General features: G+C 41.9%; 1 protein-coding gene and 1 pseudogene across 1 annotated transcript in view; one reads left to right on the plus strand and one right to left on the minus strand.

Annotated features, from left to right (window-relative positions):
* Positions 1–7,326, minus strand: part of CTNNA1 (catenin alpha 1) — a 301,788-nt gene that overhangs the window by 232,350 nt on the left and 62,112 nt on the right. The window lies entirely within an intron of this gene.
* Positions 4,186–4,288, plus strand: LOC112472028 (annotated as a pseudogene).

The raw sequence follows: 7,326 nt of genomic DNA on the forward strand, positions 1-7,326 counted from the left end.
AAAGGCAGAACTGACAGCGTTTTCTGAGGAATTGGATAAGGGAGCATTAAAAAAAAAAGAGAGAAGAGCCAGGAAAGACTCCAAAGTGTGGGGCCTGGTAGAATAGAATTGCATTTATTCCAATGGAGAAAACTGGGGGACCAGTGAGTTTAAGAGGACTATGAGAGACATTCACATAGAGATGTCAAGTAGCAGCTGGATATGAGTCTAAATTCAGGGAAGATGTAGGGGCTGAAGATATCCACTTGAAATTTATCAACATGCAGCTGGCTTTAATGTCTTGAGATGGATGAGATTATTTAGGAAGTGAGAGCAGATAAAGAAGAATAGAGCTTTGGTAACAGTCCTGGGCATCCCAGAGATGAGGGAGATGAGAAGGAGCCAGCACTGGAAACTATGGTGGTAGGAGAACAGAGAGAGGAGTGTCTTAGAAGCCAAATGAAGGGCGTGTTTTAAGACAGAACGAGTGATCATCCATGGCAAATGCTGCCACTAGCATGAGTAAGATGAGGATGAAGGGATGAACTCTGGATTGGCAACAGGAGAAGACACTGGTGACATTGACATGAGAATTTTCAGTGGAATGTGGAGGACAAGAGAGAATGAGGAGAGGAAATAGAGACAACTCTGAATTCTGGACAGATAGAAATCATTCCAGCAATCTAACTTCCACCCTTTCTATCACAGTACCAAGCATTCTAAAAGACATGAGGGCACCCAGCAACTGAACCTTACTCAGCTCCTCTTCTCCAAGTGTTTGAATGACCCTGTGGCCTCTTCTCTCTAAAGTCCCCAGGCTCCAGAGTCCAGGCCTCCCTGCAGCTCTGCCTCTGCCCTGCTGGCTCCCAAGGCCACTCTCAAGAACTACTTGGGCGGACTAGGCAGCCAGGCCTGACTCTCCTGGATTATAATTAGTGCTGCTGCTAACAATGTTTGGCCCCTGTGGAATAACAATCTGGGAAATTCTTATACTTCCAATTTTCCCCCTCAGTGCTTTCTCGGATGTAATTTCCCAGCCAGCCCCTGTGCTCCAGCCCTGGGCCCTGGCTGCCACCTCACCAGAGAGAATAAAGGCAGTGCCTCAGATGCCGTTCCAAAGGGCCTAATCAGTTAGCTGAAGTCATCTCCTGACTATTATCACGGCATTATCACATTAACATGGGCACTGCTTTGGAGAAGGCAGGGAGACTGCTGTGAGGAAGGGGTAGGGGCACCAGGCTAGCTCCACAGTGTGCACAGTAAACATTGCTAGTGGCGTAATCAGAAAACTGATGGCTAGAGAGAAAGCAGCCCTCCCAGAAGAACTCTGGAGTTTCCAGCGGAGATGCAGCTCAACCATCCACTCTTCCCTGACGAGGAGCCTCCCCGGCACTCCTCTCTCCAGGAGAGAGAATCTCAGCAGTCAGATCCCCAGACACTGCTTTGGCATCCTGAGGCAGAGCTTGGTAAAATCTCAGACTCAGCTCTCTTCTGTCCCAGCAGCCTCAAAAATCCAGGCCTCTTGCCCTGGAAAATGCTCATCTCACAGCAGTCCTACTCTCTCAGGTCTGAGGATTTTACTTCATTGCCCCAGTGGGCCTCCAGCTCTCTAGGGTAGGGGGCTGTGGTGGGCCCCATGCCTCAGGGTCTTGAAGGAAAGGCCAGAGGATTATTTTGGGTTAAGGGTACTGAGATTGACTGGACCTCGACTTCTGCAACAAGGGATGAAGACAGAAACCAGCATTTATAAGGCACCTGCTACATAGGAGACCAATGTAAAGTCTTTTGTTTGTTTGTTTTAATGTACAATATCCATAACAGAATTTACCATTTTTAAGGGTATAATTCTGTGGCATTAAGTGCATTCACACTGTTGTGCAACCATCACTACCCATCCTTCTCCAGAACTTTTTCATCTTACCCAACTAAAAATCTATACCCATTAAACACTAACTTACATATTTATCTCTTACAATCCTTATTGTGAGATAGAAATCTCCATTTTACAAGGAAGACACCGAGGAACAGATTGGGAAAGTGGTGCTGCCTTTCCTGAGAACAGGCAGGCAGGAAGAGGATTTGAATCCCAGTCTGCCCAACACCAAAGCCTGTGCTCTCTGTGGTTCCCCACCCTGAGCTGCCCAAGGTCTAGGGCCATTTCAGGAATGGCATTGCTGAGTAATGCCACTGACGACTAATGACTTAACACACTATGTCGCACACTGAACTGTGGCTGGCAGTAAAAAGGCTTCTAGTCAGCATGGTTTATATTTCTCAGGAAAGATTCCCAAAGCAAAATCAGGCACTATTAATCAGTGTTTTGACTACTTCATAGCATCCAGCAGGAGAGGGTCCCTCACATATCCTCCTTTAAATTGGCACTTCTCTCCAAAGGTGACTGTGTTCATCCCCAAGGTGTTGGGCTCTTGACTGCTCAGACTACCCCCCTACAGTGTGGAATAATGAAATGAGCAAGGCCTGGGGGGTCAGATGGGCTTCGGTTTAGATTCTGACTCTCACTCTATACCCATTTGAGTCCAACTCTTATGAGACAAATTAGCTCAGACATAGAAGGTTAGTGTTAGAATACATGAGAAGCCACGTGGGGTCTCTCATAAGACAGGTGCTGAAGCTGGGAAGGAATCTAGATGCAAGACTCCTTAGCAGCTGGAAGCCATGGCTCTTCCTTGTCAGATTCCAACTGCCCTTCATGGGATTCAAACATACTGGGCAAGTCTGCTTCTATTCCAGGCTCTGGTTGCTGCCAGGGAACTCTTTGCTTTAGGTTGAGGTTTCTAAGATAAAGAATCTGATTGGCCCAGTTGTCTTTTTCCCACTAGGCCGTAAATTAGAGATGACTAACCAGCCTAGGTACTTACTGACTGACCTTGGTCAGAACCTTCCTGTGGTCTAATCACCTAGGGCAGAGAAGGGTGGAAGTGGTTAAGTGATGGTTTAAGACACCGGAAAGGGTGTGTGTAATATACCATATATTGTGGACTGAAGCCAAGTTTTGGCCAGTACAGAATCTCTTAAAGGGAGCTATGGAGTGGGTGGGTAAATAGGTTTAACATTCTATATAAGTTGCTTAATCTCTCTGGGCCTCAGTGGTTTTCTTATCTATACAAATGGGACAATAATTCCAACCTCATAGGGTTGTTGTAGAGACTGAATGCAAAAACAAAATTCAAAGTAGTTGGTAGGTGCTTAATAAATGTTGGTTTCTTTTCCCTTCTGTAGGAAAGGCCACTTCCAGTGCTATATGGTTCTCAGCTAAAACAAAACAAAACAAAACAAAACATGTATGCACACACACACACACACACATACACCCCACCAAGATGGGGTTCTGTCTTCTGCAGCAGATTAAATCTCCCCAAAGACAAACATCATGACTCATTCTCCTTTTGTTTCCCTCTTGGCAACTCCATTTGATATATTTTATTTTCTCTTGCTAAAATATGCCTCTTAACCAAACACCTAGTAGGAGAGAGATGAGGTGTCCTCCTTTATATACCTGAAGGGCCAGTATTGCTAGCTAACCTTTTCCAAGGGGCATTGGCAGCATGAATGATGGGGAGCAAAGAGGGCTTCTATGTCAAAAGGAAGATAAATGTGCCCCTGTGCTTAGGAAGACACTTTGATGGAAAGCCTAGGACAAGGCAGCATTTTTTGAAATCCTATGAGACAATAGAAATAAAAATAGGTCTTCCCCCAACTCAGGGGCCTGGGACAAAAGATTTATTTTTCAGTGGTTAATCTATGCCCAGGGGAGTTTTCCTAGGCCTCATTTGCTCATTAACTCAACAATTAAATATTTATAAAATGTCTGCTCTCATGAAACTTATAATTTCATCAGAGAAGACAATAATCAAACAATCTTACTCATGAATATATAAGTACAAACCATGATAAACATTATGAAGAGCAGGAACATGTTCTAGGAGAGCATACACCAAAGAACCTGACTTAGACTGGGAGTCAGACCACGTTAAAGATTTTGACCTTCATCATGAGAGCAATGGGAGGTCATTGAAGGGTTTAAACAGGGTTTTGGCATGGTCAGATTTGTGTTTTGAAAACATCACTCAGTTACAATGAGGAGAATAGATTACAGGGAGACTGTTATAGGATTCTAGAAAGAGAGAATGGTGTCTTTGACTTTGGTAGTGGTGGTGGTGATGATGGCAATAAACAGAAGTTATGGTCTATGGCCATACTACCCTGAACAAGCCTGATCCCGTCTGATTTCAGAAGCTAAGCAGGGTCAGGCCTGGTTAGTACCTAGGAAGACCAGGTGCTGTAGGCGTAAAAAATAAATTAAAAAAAAAAGGGGGGGATTGTAAGCTGGCAGCATCCTTGCAATCTATGAGGTCAACCAAAGGTTGCCTCACCTAAAAAAAAAAGAGAGAGAGAGAGAAGTTATAGACTCCAAGTATATTTAGGAGGTAAAATTCAGACCTGGTGATTGACTGGATAAGAGGGGAGGTTGAATGTGGTGAGGACAAGAATTTCGGCTTATACAACTGGATAGAAGAGAAAATAAAAGTGAAGTCCTAGGAGCCTTTGAGACATCCATGTGCTGAAATTGAATTGGCAGCTGGATACATGGGTCTGGAGCTCCAGGTAGAGGTCAGGGCTCAAGATAACAAGTATATGAGTCATTTGCTCAGAGGTAGTTCAAAGCAGTAGATGAGTTCATCTAAGTAGACAATGAGAAGAAAAGAGGACCTAGGGTCAAACCCTGAGAAACTTGGACATATCATTTAGGGCAGTGGTTCTCAAGGTATGATCCATGGACCCTTGAGAGGTTCCCAAGACTCTATGTGTCCACAAGGTTAAAATGATTTTCCCTAACTCTATTAAGATATTATTTGCTTTTTTTTTTAATGTGTTGACATTTGCATTAATGGTGCAAAAGCAACAGTGAGTAAAACAGCTTACACCTTGACACAAATCAAAGCAGTGGCACTAAACTGTACTAGTAGTCCTTGTACTCTTCACTGCAACACATATGCAGTAAAAAATTTATTTTTACTTAGGAATATTCTTAATAAAACAGTAAAAATGATTAATTTTTACCAAATCTCAACAATTGAGTATGTTTAATAATCTGTCTGACAAAATAGAAAGTACACATAAAGTGCTTCTGCTGTGTTCCAACTACAATGATTGTCTCCAAGAAAAGCACATCTGCAATTGTTTGAGTTTCAAGCTGAACTAACCTCTTTTTTCATGGAACATTATTTTTCTTCGAAGAATGACTGAAAGACAAACTAAGATTATTCAGATTTGAGTGTTTGGCAGACAGTTTCCCAAAAATGAACAAAGCAAGCCTGTCACTTCAAAGAAAACAACTCAAAGCATTTGTTGTCAATGTTAAAATTTGAGCTTTCAAGAGAAAATTAGAATTTTGGAACACTTATATCTGCCACCATGAACTTGACAGCTTTCCAATGCTTAAAGACTTCTCCAAAGAGATTGATGGTGAGACAATGAATGTGACTTTTAAAATACCACATAATGAAATGTATCAACATTAGAAAGATCTGTATGACTCAGAGAATCTATACTATTTAAATGACAAATACATGATCTTACAAAATCTATTCAAAGTATAAGATAAATTAATGAATTTTAATGTAATACAGTAGGATCTGATTGATACAGTTTCAGATTCCACATTGCATCTAACCTTTAAGAACCTGTGTCGAGTTTTGGTGTAGTATCAAAAAATATATATCTACAATTATTTGAAAGATAAAATATTCCTCCCTTTCCTAACTCCATGAGGCCAAATTTTCTTCATAGATTTAAACCAAAACAACATATTGAAACTGATTGAATGCAGAAGTAGAAATGTGTATCCCTTTGGATATTAAAGAGATTTGCAAAAATGTAAAACATGCCAATCTTATCAATTTTTACCAAAATGTGTTGTTTATGTTAAAATATAATGGTTTATTGTTGTTTTTAAATGGATTAATAAATACTTGTAATTTCTGTTTTAATTTTTAATACGGTAAATATCGATAGATAACCCACATAAATGAAAGCTCTGAGAGGCCCTCAATAATTTTTAAGATTGTAAAGGAATACTGAGACCAAAAAAATTGAGAACTACTGATTTACAAACTGTAGTCCCCTCATTGTAAGAAGTCATTCTATCTTCATGAAAAAATAACTTGAAATAAAATATCCATCTCTCTTAACCCATAAGTATCTCTGGGAAAGATAAACATTATGACTCACATATACTTACAGTATTTTGGAGCTGCAGAAATGGGCCCCATCAGTTTCCAAAAGTGTCCAGGAAGAGCGCCCCCGCATCAGAAAGCCTCCACCCTGTCCTCTCCCCCCGCCCCCCAAAGTAATGGTTCAAACGAGTCGGTCAAATCCAACATCTTACTCCATCACAGCTATCATACCTCTTCCCATCAGCATATCCTACCCTTGATTTTTCTTTCAATCTGAGGCTGGTCGAGGCAGTGCTAGAGGAAGGAACATGAAGGGGCAGATAGGGTCAGATGTGTTTCTAAAATGCCAGCACGTTCAATTTGGTGGGTATTTTGTATGAATTTCCTCTTGAGTTCACAGGCTCCTAACTCAGCAGAATTAAAATGGAATGAAGTAATTAGAGCAGCAGGCTGTGAGGATGTTCTGGGTCTGCAATACACGGGAAATGTGGGGCAGGAGGAAAGGAAGGAGAGAAGAGAGCCTTAAAGCAAAGGGTTAGGCAAGAAATCCTTCCCAAGGAGCTGGGAAAGCCTCCCCCAACATCCCTAGTTCCTGGGCCAGTGGCAATTCTACTTCCTAAGGATCTACTCCTGGTCTGGCCCCTCACAATCAGGCTCCAATCTTCCTTTCTAGTCCCCTTTTCATACACTCCCACAAGATGCACCTTACCTCTACTCATACTAAAGCTATCGTTCTCTTATCCCCTGGTTCTATGTGCCTTTGTACCTGCATTTATTACACTGTGCTGAAATCATTGCTTTCATGTTTAACTCTCCCATGAGAGCAGTGGCTCCCCAACCTCTAGATTTCAAGCATGCATTGCATCCTACTCACTAAGCAAATTGCCACCTAATAACAAAACTTTCTCCATTTGGTCCCCCGACTGACTCCTGAATTAGTTTAAATCTACAAACCCTAAGTTATAATGATGCAGCCTTATTATAGCACAGTAGTTTGACTTTAGGTGCTGTCTAAGTGGTGCTGACTAAACAGAGATTGCTGGGTGGGTTACTGGTGGCTAGGCCATGGCTAATTTTGGCTAATTTTGATAAAAGCTGGTGACCACATTCCTTATCCCATGAAAGACAGGGCCAGAGGCTCCTCATTCTA

This window comes from Pteropus alecto, unplaced genomic scaffold (genome assembly GCF_000325575.1).
Source record: "Pteropus alecto unplaced genomic scaffold, ASM32557v1 scaffold78, whole genome shotgun sequence".
Lineage (NCBI taxonomy): Eukaryota > Metazoa > Chordata > Mammalia > Chiroptera > Pteropodidae > Pteropus > Pteropus alecto.